The sequence below is a fragment of the Heterodontus francisci genome, unplaced genomic scaffold, assembly GCF_036365525.1.
Source record: "Heterodontus francisci isolate sHetFra1 unplaced genomic scaffold, sHetFra1.hap1 HAP1_SCAFFOLD_43, whole genome shotgun sequence".
Taxonomy (NCBI): Eukaryota; Metazoa; Chordata; class Chondrichthyes; order Heterodontiformes; family Heterodontidae; genus Heterodontus; species Heterodontus francisci.
The window spans coordinates 7,745,400-7,763,684 of record NW_027141852.1 but is presented as its reverse complement, the minus strand read 5'-3'; positions in this window follow the sequence as shown (position 1 = coordinate 7,763,684).

Sequence of the window (18,285 nt, the reverse complement as noted above, 5' to 3'; positions counted from 1 at the left end):
AACTGAGATAGGGTGGAATTTCTTCACTCAGAGGGTGGTGAATCTTTGGAATTCTCTACCTCAGGGGTTTGTGAAAGTTCAATCATTGAGCATGTTCAGGACAGAAATTGATAGAAATCTTGATACTCATGACATCAAGGGATATGGGGAGAGCGCGGGAAAGTGGTGTTGAGGGAGATGATCATCAAGGATGTAATTGAATGACAGATCAGGCTCGACAGGGTAAACTGCCTCCTCCTACGTTCCGAAGAGAGTTTGCACCAGGACACAGCCCTGTTTTACCCCACTGCTGATCGTGAAAGTGTCTGATGTTGCTCCATTGTAACTGACGGAACTGTGCATGTTCTCGTGGAAAGAAGAGATGACGCCCAAGAGTTCAGGAGGGCAGCCTAGTTTCCACAGCAGTTTGAAGAGTCCGTCTCTGCAAACAAGATCGAAGGCCTTGGTGATGTCTATAAAGACAATGTAGAGTGGTCTGTACTGTTCACAGTACTTCTCCTGTAACTGCCGAAGTGAGAAAATCATGTCGACTGTCGATCTACCAGCTCTGAAGCTGCACTGAGACTCAGGATAGATGTGATGTCAGGGTCTGCAATCTGGTCAGAGCAATGCGAGCAAAGACCTTCCCCACAATACATAGCAAGCAGATGCCTCGCTAATTGCTGCAGTCACTGCGATTGCCTTTATTGTTGCACAAGGTGACAATGTTTGCATCACGCATGTTGAGAGGCGCAGATCTCCCCTTCCAACAGAGACACAGAAGTTCATGGGGATGCTGCAGCAGAGCTGCTTTTCCACTTTTGATGATTCCAGGTGGAATATCATCATTTCCCAGGGCTTTACCACTGGCAAGACGGTCAATGGCGTTGTTGAGCTCCATGGTGGTGTCGCTGTCCAGCTCCTCCATGACAGGGAAGTCTGGAATGGTGCTGAGAGCTACTTCAATGACAATGTTCTCCGTTATGTAGAGTTCAAGGTAATGCTCCACTCACCTTTCCATCTGCTTGTTAGGTTCAGTGATGATCACCCCTGTCTTTGTCTTCAAAGGTGTTGATTTAGTTACTGCTGCTCCCATTGCTTTCATAATTTTTTTTTTATTCATTCATGTGATGTGATCATCACTGGCTAAGCCAGCATTTATTGCCCATCCCTCATTTCCCATGAGAAGGTGGTGGTGAGCTGCCTTCTTGAACCGCTGCAGTCTGTGTGAGGTAGGTACACCCACAGTGCTGTTAGGAAGGGAGTTCCAGGATTTTGACCCAGCAACAGTGAAGGAAAGGCCAAGTCACGATAGTGTGTGGCTTGGAGGGGAACTTGCAGGTGGTGGTGTTCCCATGAATTTGCTGCCCTTGTCCTTCTAGTTGGTAGAGGTTGCGGGTATGGAAGGTGCTGTCTAAGGAACCTTGGTGTGTTGAATTCCTTCATATGTCCCTCTAGCATCCCCCAGATTCAGTGGCAGTTTGTATGCTGTTGCAGAGTTTTAACCAGTATTGATTGGTGCAGTGCTGAGCAGTCTGCAGAGACTTGTTTCTGGCAGCTCTGAGAGCGTCTAGAGTTTGTTTGCTGGTGACTTGTTTGTAGTTCATGAGGACTCTCTTCTTAGTTGCAGTAACTGACTCCATTTCAGTCCAATAAGCCTCAAACCAGTGAGCATTCCTCCCATCTCTTTTCCTATACACAGCGAGTGCAGAGTTATAGATGGTGGCGTGCAGATGATTCCACTTTGATACCACACTGAGGCCTTGGGCGTTTTCTGAAAGAGCCTGATCGAGGATGTTGAGGAACTCCTGGGTCCTTTCTGGATCAGTGGTTCGGCAAGTGTTGATCCGAGAACGACCTTTCTTCTTGGATGGGTGAAGCTTTCTTGGCTGAAGCCTGACCTTGCTACACACCAGGGAGTGGTCAGTGTCTCAGTCAGCGCTATGATAGCTGCGTGTGATGAGGACACTGCTGAGGGTGGTACGTCTGGTGATGATAAGGTCTAGCTGGTGCCAGTGGCATGATCTCGGATGTCTCCAGGACACCTTGTGGCACAGCTTGACCTGGAAATAGCTGTTCGTCACACAGAGTCCATGGTGACAGCATAGCTCCAGAAACCTCCGTCCATTTTCGTTCATCTTGCTAATCCCCTGGTGCCCTATGCTCGTTGGCCAAGCTGTAGTCAGTACCCAAGCTTGCGTCGAAATCACCGAGAAGATACAGTCCCTCAGTGCTGGGAATTCTACTGATGGCAGTGTCAAGTGTCTCATAGAATTGAACCTTGACATCTGGGGTGGAGGTGTGTGTCGGCACATAGATGCACATGAGATTAACTGGGCCCGCGCTTGTTGACAAGTGAAGAGTAAGAAGTCTCTCTGAGCCTACTGTGGGTGGTTCACTCATCACAAGTAGCATGTTATTTACTGTGAAACCCACTCCATGCTCACGAGTTGCCTCTTGGGCTTTCGCCTGCCAGAAGAAGGTGTAGTGTTTCTCTTTGAGGGATCCACTTTGAATGAGTCTAGTTTCTTGCAGCACAGCAATGTCCACATTGAGCCTTGTGAGTTCCTTGTCAATCACAGCTGTCTTGTGTGTGCTATCAACCTGCAGAAGGTTGTCGGTAAGGCCAGGACACATGGTTCTTACATTCCAGCTTGTGATGCGAAGCACTGGTGTCTTCTTTGTTGAGTTTGTCTTGCCTGGTGCATAGATTATCAATCCGCCAGTTGAGAGATATCTTTCGAAGCCGCAAGCACCCATTGAAGCAAGTAGGTCGTGGCAGGACAGCACCTAACTGACGGGGGGCTGCACAGCTTGGAGTAGGTGGTAGTTATCCATTGAGACGCGATGATCTCTCCCACTGTCAAAAGTAGCCCCTGGTGCTCATACTCTACACCAATTGAGTGAGAGCTTATAATCGGTAACTGTTTCTTCCCATGTTTTGCTAATGTTTAACCATGAAGCTGGAGTGTCCTCTCCAGGGCACAGGCCTGGGCAAATAGTATGGAGACACTGAGCATCAGGACCCCCTCTCAGCATTGCTAGTATTGTCCAAAGGAAAGGAAAAAAACAGTACTATTTGGTACCAGCTCTGCTGTAGGAGTTGCTGGAAAACTACCTGATAAGTAACAGGTATGGGACTCCACTCCGGATTTACTGTCCAGGTTTACTCCCTAAGCCTTCTTCTCTCTCAAGACACCCACAGGGAAGTGAGACTTTTTGCCCATAGATGGGGCTCTGTTTCTTGGCATCAGGATGGAACCACACGCCAGTGGGCCTGCATGACATGCACAAGGATATCACACACTGCCCCATCCCTGTGACAGCTCAGAGAGATACCCTGATGATAATATACCCCACAGGAAAATCACAAACAGCCCCCTCCCTAGGACAGCTCAGGGTCAGACACTGCACACACTGCAACAACAGTGACATTACTGTATTAGTCCCTCCATTCTGAAAAACAAGGATTCACCCGACTTTATGCTTTCCGTCTCTCAGCCAATCTTGTATCCACGCTGCCACTGCCTCTTTAATCCCATCTGCTCAAATTTTGTTAACAAGTCTATTTTATGGTACTTTTTCAAACACAATTTTGAAGTGCAGACACACACCATCAACCTCACCACCCTGGTCAACTCTCTCTGAAAGCTCATCAAAGAAATTAATTCATTAATTAATTCATACACAATCTTCTGTTAACCAATCTGTGCTGGCTGTCATTTATTAGCCCATGTTCTACCAAGTGCCAGTTAATTTTCTCCTGGATAATTGTCTCTAAAAGTTTCCCCACCACTGACATTAGACTAACTGGTCTGTAGTTCCTGGGTTTATCTCTCTTTTTAAACAGGGCTGTTAAATTAGCAATCCTTGCAGACTTATCTTTCAGTTCTGGAAAGTCTATTGTGGACAATCTCTTTGGGCATGACTTTAACCAATTAAAGCAACAGGATACTTGATTAATAAGTCCAGAACTTTTATTGAGAGTAAAATAGTACTTAATAATTGGAAGTAAAATTATCTTGAACAAACTTGGGGAATATAACTTTACAGCTCTGGCAGGTGTGTGGACTAGTCGAGCTTGGTCTCAGAGTGTCACGGTCCTCTTTGTCCAGCCTAGATCCCTCATCAGGTGGAGAACTTGGTCGATGATCTGAGCCTTTACCCCTGAGATCTTCTCGTGTTCCTGCACACTGAAACCTGACAAGATCCCTACTTTTAACCCCTGGATGGCCATCACACCACCTTGTAAAATAATAATTGGTCTGAGCTGTTGTTACGTACATTTAATTGATGATGTCTTCCACTAACAGCCAACTGTCCTCAGAATCTCAGACATGAGTACAATGGAGTGGTTTCACACTGTCTCCCAATCTGATCTGAAACAAGTTTCCTATTCATTAAATCGAGACTCTTGAAAATGATGGAAATACTCAGCAGGTCTGGCAGCATCTGTGGAGAGAGAAACAGAGTTAACGTTTCAGATCTGTGATCTTTCATCAGAACTGGGCTGAAATTGTCTGAGGGACTGAGATTGTGGAATCATTTTCAGGGTCAAAAACATTGTACTCTGTAAGGATAGGAAGATGGTGATTATTAAGTATAGTGCAAGAATATAGATGCTTTTACATTATTTGAATCAACATTGATTTAAACTTTGTGCTCACGAAACCTATCTTTTGATCACAATGACATTGATAACAATGGAAAAAGCAACACATGCATTTCACGACCACAGGACTTTGTAAAGCCTTTTACAGCCAATGAAGTACTTTCCAAGTGTAGTCACTGTCCAGTACAATACAATACCCTACAATAAGGATATTTCACATTCGAGTCACGCAAGTCCCAGGCAATGACCTTCTGAAACAAGAGAGAATCTTACCCTCTCCCCTTGACATTCAACAGCATTACGAGTGCTGAATCCCCCACTATGAACATCCTGGGGGTTACCATTGACCAGAAACTGAACTGCAGTAGTCATATAAATATCATGGCTACAAGAGCAGGTCAGACAGTAGGAATCCTGCGGCGAGTAACTCACCTCCTGACTCCCCAAAGCCTGTCCCCTATCTACAAGGCACAAGTCAGGAGTGTGATGCAATCCTCTCCATTGCCTGGATAGGTGCAGCTCCAACAGCACTCAAGAAGCTCAACGTCATCCAGGACAAAGCAGCCCACTTGATTGGCACCTCATTCACAAAATTCACTCTCTCCATCACCAACGCACAGTGGTAGCAGTGTGTACCATCCACAAGATGCACTGCAGCAAGGCAGCAAGCCTCCTTACACAGCACCTTCCAAACCCGTGACTTCTACTACCTAGAAGGACAAGGGCAGCAGATGCATGGGAACACCATCACCTGCAAGTTCCCCTCTGAGCCACACACCATCCTGGAATTGGAACTATATCACCGTTCCTTCACTGTGGCTGGGTCAAAATCCTGGAACTCCCTTCCTAACAGCACCACATCGACTGCAGTGGTTCAAGAAGGCAACTCACCACCACCTTCTCGAGGGAATTAGGGATGGGCAATAAGTGCAATAAATAAAAATAAAATCAATAAAAAATGACAATATCCTGTAATCCCCAAAAGTAGAAAATACATATGAAAATGAAAATATAATAAAACACAGTCAGCATGGATTTCACAAAGAAAGACTTGATTAAACTTATCTTTGAAGAATCAACAGCAAGAGTAATACAGCAGATGTAGAAGAGTTTAAGTTAATAAAGCCTCATCCTTTTAAGTGCTTGAACCAACAAATTGTGGGTTAACAAACAAGCACACTAACTGACAGAGCTGGGTGTTGTGCTTTCTAGATTACCCGAAAGCAGGGTGTCAATGAGTTAAATCTTCAGGTTGCTGCAACCAGAATAGCCATTGTCCACGATCAGTTTTACTGTCACAAATAAAGGGTGGAACATTCATTGAGAATCTATAGAAACAGTCTGGTCCTGCACACTGCAGACACATCCATGTCATCAGCAACCAGCTCTCCTCCAATAGATGCAGTTATTTGACTTTTCCCCATTAGCTCCATGGAATTAATTTTGAAAGATTTTAAATTCCAAGAAGCTTTGTGAATATTCAGCCCTTGAGAAGAAATCATTCCCTGGCCACAGTGGAGAGAGCATTGAAAATAAAATAGTAGACTATCAGGTAACACAGAGAATGCTCATCAGCTAATCTATAATTGCTTAGTTTTCTTACTTTTGCTCTTATTATTCGGTTTTTCATCCTTTTCAGTTCCTGACTCCGGATATTATTGTGATTAAATGTGAAAAGATACACTGTGTCTCAGCCCCGGTATATTGGCTCTTTCTCTGTGCAGTGCTGTGTGCACTCAGATACTGACAGTGTCTCTCCCTCCCTCAACTTTCCAGCCCTGACGGTGCAGAAAGCGCTGCTCAAAGTTACACATTCTGACTGTTTGCAGTTGATTAGTTAGAGATTATTAACGTATCCTTCTGCAGCGCTGCCTCGGTTAATAACAGCAGATCGAAGTCACATTTCAGATACATAAACAGATGCATCAATTATTCACTCTTTCCCAGAGTGAGTGAGGCCGGGACAAGCAGCAACATTCCGGCCCCACACTCTGCAATTACCCAGCACCAGCGGAAAGCAGTGAATACAGATTCAATCAGTGGGTTAATGTCCATTACAGGGATGCAAGATTCCACGGCCCAGGACAAACATCCCCATACACCGAGAACAAGCTCAGGAAAACCCGGGGGAGTTAATATCCCAATCACTGAGCATTCCAGTAACATTGAACAAGCTCCTGAACTGAGTGAACCTTTCAAAGGACAGAAGTGATGACGAGGTCAAAAAGGTCTGAACAGTTGAGGTGACTGAGCGGTTTCAGCTTCTCTGTTCAGGTTGCAGCTTTCACTGGAGGCATGTGTTTAAATCCCACTTCTGACAACTTGATTTTCAGTTACTTTGCAGAGCTTCCTTGAAGGTTTGAGGTAGAGTAAATACTGAGGAACTGTTTCTAACTGCTGAACGGTCAGTAACCGAAGGTTACAGATTTAAAGTGACTCACAAAACCAGAAGGAACATGAGGAAAAATTCCTTTCTGCAACGTGTGGTTAGGATTTCAGTTATGTGGATAGATTGGAGAAGCTGGGGTTGTTCTCCTTCGAGAGAAGATTTGATAGAGGTGTTCACAATCATGAGGGGTCGTGACAGATCCGATAGAGAGAAACTGTTGGTAGAAGGATTGAGACTCAGGTAAAAGCTGTGGCTCAGTTGGTCACACTCACCTCGAAATCACAAGCTTCTGGGTTCAGATTGCACAGCTGACACTCCAGTGCAGCACTGAGGGTGTTGAAGGTGCTGCCTTTCAGGTGTGATGTTAAACCAAGACCTGGTCTGCATGTTTGGGTGAATGTAAAAGATCCCATGCTGCAATTTCAAACAAGTGAAGAGCAATTCTCCCTGGTGTTGTGATCAATATTTGCCCCTCAATCAGATCAGTTGGTCATTATCACATTGCTGTTTGTGGGTATTAGCTGCTGCATTTCTGACATTACAACAGTGATTACACTTCAAAAGTATTTCATTGTTTACAAAGTGCTTTGATATATCCAGTGGTCTTGAAAGGTGCTATATAAATGCAAGTCTTTTCTTTCTTTATCACAACACATTGCAGTGTAAAAAATGGTTCCTCAGGTCACCTCTGGTTCTTCTGCCAATCACCTGATATCTGTGTCCTCTGCTTACTGACCCTTTTACCACTGGAAACAGTTTCTCCTTATTTAAACTATTGAAAACCTCCATGATTTTGAACAAATGTGTCAAATCTTTTCTGAATTTTCTCTGCTGCAAGGAGAAGAACCCCAGCTTCTCCAATCTCTCCACATAACTGAAATCCCTCACCCTGCTACCATTGTGGTAAATCTCTTTTTTATTCTTTCCTGGGTTGTGGGCACTGCTGACACAATGTGATTCCTATCAACGGAGCGGCCTGCTGACATCATCAGAGAGCGCCAAGCTGCGCATAGGCACAGCTACATCTTGCCAGGGTTAAGTGGCACATGCACAGGATGATGTCATGGCTCAGCACCAACATCATCGCAAATCAGCGCCTGGTCCATCTTCGCACATGCACGCTAAAGCGTCATCGGGTATCCAGCCTCTCACTCAGCTGAAGGAAGCGGCTGAATGGGAGACTTTGAGGTTGGAGCTCTCCCCACTCGGCCTTGACGCTTCTTCTCCTCAGCTGCTCGCTCTCCACCTCGCTGCTCCCCTGGCCGATTGTTCCCTGTTCGCGTCACCCAGCTCTCCTGCCACTCGCTCCCAGCCCCCCAACCCCCACTCCAGCCATTAGCTCTATGCCGTGCCACTTTCCTCCTCTTGGTCACTCGTTCTTCACTCCTACGTCACGCTTTATGAGAGGCATAGATAGTGTAGATAGCCAGACTCTGTTTCCCATGGTCGGGGTGACTAAAACTAGAGAGCATAGATTTAAGCTAAGAGGGAGGAGGTTTAAAAGGGGTCAAAGGGGTAAATTTTTCACAGAAAGAATAGTGGGTATCTGGAATGAGCTGCCTGGTGGAGGCAGGAACAGTAGTCACATTTAAGAGGCATCTGGACAGGTACTTGAATGAGCAAGGCATGGAGGGATATGGAATAAATGCAGGCGGGTCTGATTAGTATAGATAGGCATTATGGTCGGCATGGACGCGGTGGGCCAAAGGGCCTGGTTCTTTGCTGTACGACTGTATGACTCTCTGTGACTCCTGTTAATTGTTTAATTATCCACCACCATTCAGGACTGGATGTGGCAGGACTGCAGAGCTTTGATCTGATCTGTTGATTGTGAGATTGCTGAGGTCTGTCTATTGCATGCTGCTTCCGCTATATGACATGCAAGTAATTCTGTGTTGTAGCTTCACCAGGTTGACACCTCATTTTTAGGTCTGCTTGGTGCTGCTCCTGACATGCCCTCCTGCACACTTCATTGAACCACTATTGCTCCCTTGGCTTGATGGTAATGGTAGAGTGAGGGATATGCCAGGCCATGAGGTAACATATTGTGCTTAAATACAATTCTGCTGCTGCTGATGGCCCACAGTGCCTCATGGATGCCCAGTTTTGAGCTGCCAGATCTGTTCATTTCTTCCCTCAGACATAATTGAAAAGGAAAATTCTGAAGAAATGCATGAACTAAATAAAAAGGAGAGAGAAATAAATACTGACAAAATAGATGGCAGCATTTGGAAGGTAAAAAGATTTCAGATTTATTATTGATGAGTGAGAGGAATTTCTCACACTTTGGGGCTTCTGTAAGTGGATTTACTGTATCAGAGTAGAAGTACTGTTTCAGGCCTTGTTAGCTCAGTTGGTACAGCATGAGACTTTTAATCTCAGGGTCTTGGATTTGAGACCCTTGTTGTGTGGTTGCTCTTCCCTTTTTCAGTCTTCATCGGCAGAGAGTTCAAGGAGTGTTTGAAATTAAACTCAACAACATCACCAGATTTCAACCCCCACCCCTTGCCCCCCTCCCAGTGTCGTTGACAGGACCATCAACCTCTGCCTTCCCCCTTCCCCTCCCTCCCAGAACTGCGACAGGAATCCCCTTGTCCTCACTTTCCACCCCACCTGCCTCCACATCCAAAGGATCATCTTCCACCATTTCCACCACCTCCAGCGTGATGCCACCACCTACCTCATCTTCCCCTCCCCTGTCAGCATTCTGTGAGAATAAGAAATACTGAAATGTTGTTTCTACAGCTTGTGGAAAGTTACCAAGAAGTCATTTGTACGCAACATAATGAAATCACTGAAAAAGAGAACTGATAAGGGTATGTAAGTAGAGACCTTAAGACAGTACATCACTGAAAAAGAGAACTGATAAGGGTATGTAAGTACAGACCTTGGGACAGTACATCACTTAAAAATTGTGCTTAGGCAGATAAAAGAGAAACAGCAAGAGTTAGAACAAAGGATGTAGTGAATAAGAAACTGCCCCACGAAGATAAAGGCTGACAGCTGCAAGTTAAAACACACAATGGAGAGCCAAATAAGGTGAAACAAAAACAAGAGTTAGGGGCTAGAAAGTTAGAGTAGGGGGAGAAGTAAACAGAGGAGGAGACTGTAGCAACCAGAGGATAGGTTAGTGTCATAATACGTTATAACCAATAATGTAAAATAAAGGCGTGGACAAATGGATTTGTATTGTATAAACATGAACTGAATATGTTGATCGGTGTGCCTGCTTGTAGGACACCCGATCTTGCAAGAACGTTAAATAAACTTACTTCTTCAGAGTTTGACTTGGTGTAAATTATTATTAAGTGGGCTACGTTTCTCACAATTGGGGGCTCGTCCCGGATCTCTTCATCATTGCCGGGACCGCGGCCGACGACAGACGAGAAGACGCGTCCCGTTAATTTAAAAACGGTCTCGTTTCTCTCGTTGGTAGCGGACCCGAGTAATTGACTGAAAACGATCCTAGGGAAGTCACTCTGAACGAGTATTTAGTGCGGCAGGTACACATGTGAAGTCAGGCAACTCCGTGCACGGACCAAGGTAAGAAAAAGGACTTTTAAGTATTATCTTGGTGACTTATGGTTAACTGTAGGATAAGACCTTCTAAGTACCAAAAGTCCTTGAGGAGTGAATTTTACAGTCCTGCAGTATAAGACCCTTCAGCTAGGAGGTGAGTACTGTATGGTATAAGACCCTTCAGTTAGGAGGTGAATACCGTAAGGTACAAAACCCTTCAGCTAGGAGGTGAATACCGTAGGGTACAAGACACTTCAGTTAGGAGGTGAATACTGTCGGGTATAAGACCCTTCAGTTAGGAGGTGAATACCATAGGGTACAAGACCCTTCAGTTAACCATGGGAAATAAATCGTCTAAAAAGAAAGACGATGGGAGACAAGGAAAGTCTGCCGGCAACATCCCTCCAGAAAGTCCATTGGGACGGATGTTGGGGTATTGGGATTTAGAGTCAAAAACCAAGGAGAAAAAGACCCAAATATGATCTAAGGATAGCAAGAAGGACCACCCCTAAACCCGACGATAACGACGACGATAGAGACAGAGAGTCTACTAAGACAATGATGCCCTTGAGAGAGGTACCAATAGGAAAGAATGAAATTGGATTTGTTAGTGCACCATTAACGTCAGGAGAGGTAAGAGTGTTTAAAAAGGAAATTAAAGTCCTCGTAGAAGACCACTGAAAATTTGGGAAAGAGAAAACCCTCCCGGGGCAGGGGGAAACGAACCAGCTGAACAAAAATACCCTAATCAAGACCCGCAGTGGCAGCACAATAATATCGGCCATAGGGGCCAGATGAAAGACCTTAGAAATCTGATAGTAAAAGGCATTGTTGTAAATAAGTAGTTGAAGCCCCTGCAAAACTTATGCCTTTACAGAGTTACCGCAGGCGCCTCTTATGGCACAAGCAGGCGACGTATTGAGTGCGACCCCTCTGGGTGTTGAAGGCTGTTTCTAGACAAATAGAGACCATTAAAGGCACCTAGGTGGGATCAAGGGATTGATTTTTAAAAATGTTTTGAAGAATCAAAAGGGGGAACTGTGAGAACAGAATTTAGATTTTAGAATTTTTAAGAACAGAATTACATGGGAACATTTAAGATGAAACAATTAATCAGTCATGTATTGCTAACAAGCTAGCTGACTTCATAACTTCAGGGCTGCAGAGGCAACTTGGCCTTGCAGCTGGTACAGCGAGAGAGAGAGAGAGCGAGACATTGTACTTCAACAGCACTCTTCTTATCACCCAGACATGACAATCCTAGGGAAAGGCTAGAATGAAAAACATACCGACCAGGCTAATACACGCCCCCTTGTTAGAGGGTGGCTCAGCCTACCCTGACACAATTAATCAGTCATGTCCTGCTAACAAGCTAGCTTCAGTGCTGTCGGGAGGGACAGCTTATCAGAAATGACTTCATAACTGTTAGAGGGTGGCTCAGCCTACCCTTCTGATTCAGCAGTGGCTGAGTTTTTTATATTTGCTTTTATCTTATACTGTTTAAATGTTATTTGAGTAAATAGATCCATATAATCCTAGTGAATATATATAATCATATATAAGTTGATCAGTAGAGAGAGAAGGTTATCATAGAATGATAAAAGGGGGGAATGTGGAAGTGAGCAGAAAGGCATGGCACTATGCTTAATGGGAAATATAGCCAAGTTAGGAATAGTAGCTTTGCTGAGCTTTGATTTTAAGTGGCAGAAACCACAATGAAATAGCTAAAAGGGATGGCCAGAGTGTGTGCAAGCTGTGGCAGCCACAGCACTTCAGACCAAGGAAGTCATTTTACCTCGAAGCTATAACAAGAAATAGTTAGGGGATTGGGAATCCAATGGGACTGCCATACCCCTTGGCACCCTCCCTCTTCAGGACGGGTGGAAAGAATGAATCAGACCTTAAAGAAACACCTGTCCAAACTGATACTTGAAACAAGGTTACCCTGGACAAAATGTTTACCTATAGCGATACTCAGAATTCGGACAGCCCCTAGAAAAGATGTGGGACTGTCCCCCTATGAAATGCTATTCGGATTACCCTATATGGGAACCAGGGGCAAGATGCCAACCTTAGAAACTAAAGATTTGTTTCTAAAGAACTATATACTGGCGTTGTCTTCCTCATTGTCATTCCTCAGGAAGCAAGGCCTGTTTGCACAGACACCACCTCTCGAATTTGCAGTGCACAAGATCCAACCAGGAGATTGGGTTCTGGTGAAATCGTGGAAAGAGACTAAACTACAACTGAACTGGGAAAGACCATACCAGACTCTCCTAACCACTGAAACAGCCATAAGAACGGCAGAAAGAGGTTGGACCCACTACACAAGAATCAAGGGGCCGGTACAAACCCCGGCCGAGGAAGGAACTTGGACAACCGAATTAACAGAAGAACCATTGAAAATAAAGCTAAAAAGACTTTGAATAACAAACTTTTTTTTAATATAACGGCGCGAGCGCGGAAATACTGTCTGTAATATTGTGTGCCTTCTTTCTTTCTTTTCAAAAGTAGCCAGGAAATAAAATGGGTTGGATGTTTTTGTATTACCCACTTCCAATTAGACAACAAGGTGTTTGGAGTAACAGTTAGAGAAGGGAAAAAGAAAGGTGAATTAAAATGTTGTTTTCAGGTAACAATAGATAAGACTGGTAAACCAGCTAACAAACTAAAAGGGACCTCTCATAACGATCCTAACATAGTAAAAATAATAGAGGTAAAAGACTTGAGAAAGACAATTGAGATAGAAACCGGTTACGGGGACACAAATGCCTGGGTAGAATGGATAAAATATACTGTAAAAAGTTTGAACAAAAACAATTGCTATGCTTGTGCATCTGGTAGACCGATAGCTCAAGTAGTACCTTTCCCGCTGGGGTGGGAGCGTGACCGAAAGGGCATGGAATGCATGTTAGCCCTATATCAGGATAAGACGGCTTGGGGTATTCAAACTTGCATATCCTTGTCAATAATGTTCCCTCCCCTAGAGAAAGAAGATTCAAGGACTCCCCCTTCATTTTTAGCCACCAGTGTGAATCACACATCATGCGTATGTCGACACGGTGTGGAGCGAACCAGCAATATGGGAGAGTTGAAGTCATGCATAGAGACTGAGGACGTAACTGGAAGAGTCAGCGGAGGGAACTACTCATCATTGAATGTTCCCAGAGCGGATTTGTGGTGGTATTGCGGAGGAAAAATCCTGAGACAGACCCTACCCTCCCAGTGGAAGGGGACGTGCGCAATTGTTCAATTGGCAATACCATTCACCTTGGCAATTGAGAAACAAAAGATAATAACGAGGGAAAGGGGTAAAAGGGAAGCGATAGCGAACTCTTTTGACGACCAGGTATACATGGATTTCATAGGGGTCCCAAGAGGGGTACCTGATGAATTCAAGGCCCGAAACCAAATAACCGCCGGTTTCGAGTCTTTGTTTTGGTGGGTCACTATTAACAAAAATGTAGATTGGATAAATTATATTTATTACAACCAACAAAGATTTATAAATTATACTAGAGATGCGGTAAAAGGTATAGCTGAACAATTAGACGCCACTAGTAGAATGGCTTGGGAAAATCGACTGGCTCTAGATATGATCTTAGCAGAAAAAGGAGGTGTGTGTATAATGTTAGGAGGGAAATGTTGCACACTTATCCCAAATAACACAGCACCCGATGGTTCAATCACCCGAGCACTGCAAGGGTTAACAACTTTAGCAGAGGAGATGGCCGAAAATTCAGGAGCAGACACTTCCCTGACGGGGTGGCTTGAATCCTGGTTTGGAAAATGGAAAGGCATGATAATCTCGGTTTTTACCTCCCTGATCATGGTTGTCGGAATACTAATAGCCATCGGGTGTTGTATTATTCCTTGTGTAAGAGGGCTGACACAGCGATTGATTGAGACAGCTTTGACGAAGCAGATGTCAATACAAAGAGGACAGGAAGAGAGTATGTACCTGTTAGGTAATGACAAAGTGGATAGTATCAACGGAAATACAGACATTGAAAAGGCGGCTGAAATAATGCTCAGAGGATTTGAGAGGACATATGAGAACCCTCCGCAGTATGTAGAAAACAACAAGGATTAAGTAAAAGAAAAGGGGAAATTGTGAGAATAAGAAATACTGAAATGTTGTTTCTACAGCTTGTGGAAAGTTATCAAGAAGTCATTTGTACACAACATAATGAAATCACTGAAAAAGAGAACTGATAAGGGTACGTAAGTAGAGACCTTAAGACAGTACATCACTGACAAAGAGAACTGATAAGGGTATGTAAGTGGAGACCTTAATACAGTACATCACTGAAAAAGAGAACTGATAAGGGTATGTAAGTACAGACCTTGGGACAGTACATCACTTAAAAATTGTGCTTAGGCAGATAAAAGAGAAACAGCAAGAGTTAGAACAAAGGATGTAGTGAATAAGAAACTGCCCCACTAAGATAAAGGCTGACAGCTGCAAGTTAAAACACACAATGGAGAGCCAAATAAGGTAAAACAAAAACAAGAGTTAGGGGCTAGAAAGTTAGAGTAGGGGGAGAAGTAAACAGAGGAGGAGACTGGAGCAACCATAGGATAGGTTAGTGTCATAATACGTTATAACCAATAATGTAAAATAAAGGCGTGGACAAATGGATTTGTATTGTATAAACATGAACTGAATATGTTGATCGGTGTGCCTGCTTGTCGGGCACCCGATCTTGCAAGAACGTTAAATAAACTTACTTCTTCAGAGTTTGACTTGGTGTAAATTATTATTAAGTGGGCTACGTTTCTCACAATTCTGAAGGGATAGTTCCCTCCACGACACCTTGGTCCACTCCTCCATTATCCCTGACACCTCGTCCCCTTCCCAAGGCATCTTCTCATGCAATCGCAGGAGATATAATACCTACCCTTTTCCCTCCTCTCTGCTCATTATTTAAAGCCCAAACACTCCTTTCAGGTGAAGCAGCGATTTACTTGTACTTCTTTCAATTTAGTGTACTGTATTCGCTGCTCACATTGCAGTCTCCTCCAAATTGGGGAGACCAAACGCAGATTATGTCGAACACCTCTGCTCAGTCCGAAAGCATGACCCCGAGCTTCTGGTTCCTTGTCGTTTCAACACTCCCCCCTGCTCTCATGTCAACATTTCTGTCTTGGGCCTGTTCCAGTGTTCCAGTGATCATCTCCATGGAAAGATCAATCTTACACGCTAGCTCAAATGTTGGATTTTGTATGTTAAGTATCTTCTCTCATCCAAAGATTACACTATCAATCATTCTCATCACTCTGTCTTCTCCTGAACTTCGAGTTCAAATTTGTTTGTGAAGTTGAGTGACACGTTAAGACAGCACAGTCTTTGTCTTTGTGAAGGAAGTGATTTCGGAATGGCTGTTTGAAACTGCCCCTCCTTGCACAGAAATTCAGTGCAAATACTCAAATCACCCACAATTTCTTTGTGAGAAATTTGTTCACAATTGCATTCGACATGGAAACCGTCTCAACATTAATCTCACTGAAGGAAAGTGTGACTGTGTTGTTTGTTTCAGAGTGTTGGGGCTGTTATGTGTTGCTTTTAACCAAGACTGGGACACAACGCAAGGTTGATCCAAGGTTGGCATATATTATCATTCAGGAGCAAGAAAAATCAAAAGCAACCTAACAAGAAAACCCAGTCTCCAGATGTGAGAATCTGTAGATCTGCTTTGGGAAAGTGAATCAGAGCAGAATGAAGGGTGAGCTGTCCGACTACCCAGAAGAGATGAAGACACAGCTCAGTCAGCACGTTCCCCTGGTTTATGATGCTGGAACATTCCTCACACAGAAATTATTCAACCCGATGACAAACGTGCTTACAGCCGATAATTTATTAAGATAATTTTTTTTGAGCTACAACACAAACAGCTACTCGACAATGTGGAAAATTGCCCAGGTGTGTCCTGTCCATAAAAAAAAAGCAGGACAAATCCAATCTGACCAATTACCGCCCCATCAGTCTACTATCAATCATCAGCAAAGTGATGGAAGATGTCATCAACAGTGATATCAATCACCACGCATTTAGCAATAATCTGCTCATCGATGCTCAGTTTAGATTCCGCCAGGGCCTCTCGGATCCAGGCAAACATTTGGAAGCTGGAGTATAATGTGGGAAAATGTGAGGTTATTCACTTTGGTAGTAAGAACAGATAAATTAAATATTATTTAAATTGCGAGAGACTACAGAATGCTGCGGTATAGAAGGATCTGGGTGTCTTCGTACGTGAATCACAAAAAGTTAGCATGCAGGTAGAGCAAATAATTAGGAAGGCAAATGGAATGTTACCCTTTATTACAAAGGGGAATGGAGTATAAAAGGAGAGAAGTCTTGCGACAAATGTACAGGGTGTTGGTGAAACCACACCTGGAGTACTGTGTACAGTTTTGGTCTCCTTATTTAAGGAGGGATATACTTGCATTGGAGGCAATTCAGAGAAAGAGGTGGGCAACTGTCTCTTCCCCACCACAGCCACCTCGAGGGCATTGTGCGGAAGGGGTTAGACTTCGGGCGTGCAGGAAGGATCTGATGGGGAGGGCTCTTCTCACCACCAGCCAAGTTTCATATTGGTGCTTGTTTGAAAGTTCTGGTGATGAGGCATTCCGCCAAATGACTTTGGCAGTTTGCTCGGGGAACCATCCGACTGGATCCACCATCTCCTTTTCCTGTCGGGCCTTGAGGACATTCCGTGCAGACCACTACCTGAAGGATTGGTGGTCAAAGATGTTTTTCCACAGAGACTTTCCCACGAAGGATAGGTGGTATGGCACGGTCCAACTGGATGGAGCATTCCGCGGCAATGTGACCAGGCCCATCCTTCACAACGCTGGGGACAGATAGAACCTCAGCACGTAGTGACACTTGGAGATTGTGCACTGGGAATCTGCGCACAGCTTGATGCAGCCACACACGAAGGTAGTCATCAGGATGAGGGCGACGTTGGGTACATTTTTCCCGCCCTTATCCAGGGGTTTGAACATCGTGTCCCTCCAGACCTGGTCCATTTTGGAACCCCATATGAACCGGAAAATGACTCGGGTGATCGCCACAGCGCAGGAGTGGCGTATGGGCCAGACCTGCACCACGTACAGCAACGTGAGCGCCTCGCACCTGATCACCAGGTTCTTACCCACAATGGAGAGAGATCGCTGCTCCCACATGCTCAGCTTATGGTGTATCCTGGCTACTCGCTACTTCCAGGTTTTGGTGCACGTCCCAGCCCTTCCAAACCATATCCCCAGCGCCATCAGGTAGTCTGACGTGATGGTGAAGGGGACAAAGGATCGGTCAGCCCAGTTCCCAAAGAACATGGACTCGCACTTGCCGTGGTTAACTTTGGCTCCCGAGGCGAGTTCGAACTGGTCGCAGATGCTGATCAGTCTGCGAACGGACAGCAGATCCGAGCAAAAGACGGCGACGTCATCCAGGTACAGGGAAGTTTTAACCTGAGTGACTCCACTGCCTCGGATTTTAACCCCCCCTTTTGCTTGCATCCTTCCTAATAGACTCAGCAAAGGGTTCAATACAGCAAACAAACAAGACAGAGGAGAGAGGACTGCCCTGTCTGTCTTTGCAAAGCAGGTGTAGAAAAAGATGCAGTGGTTTTTATCGCGGTTCATCCCAAGCAGCTGTGTAACACAGGCGTCTGTGCTCTACAGGCTGTTCTCAGGGATGCACACCGAGATAAACATCAACTGCTGCTGGAGGACTATCAATTCGGTGAAAGACGCCCTTTGGTCTGCCCGAAACTTGCTGGTC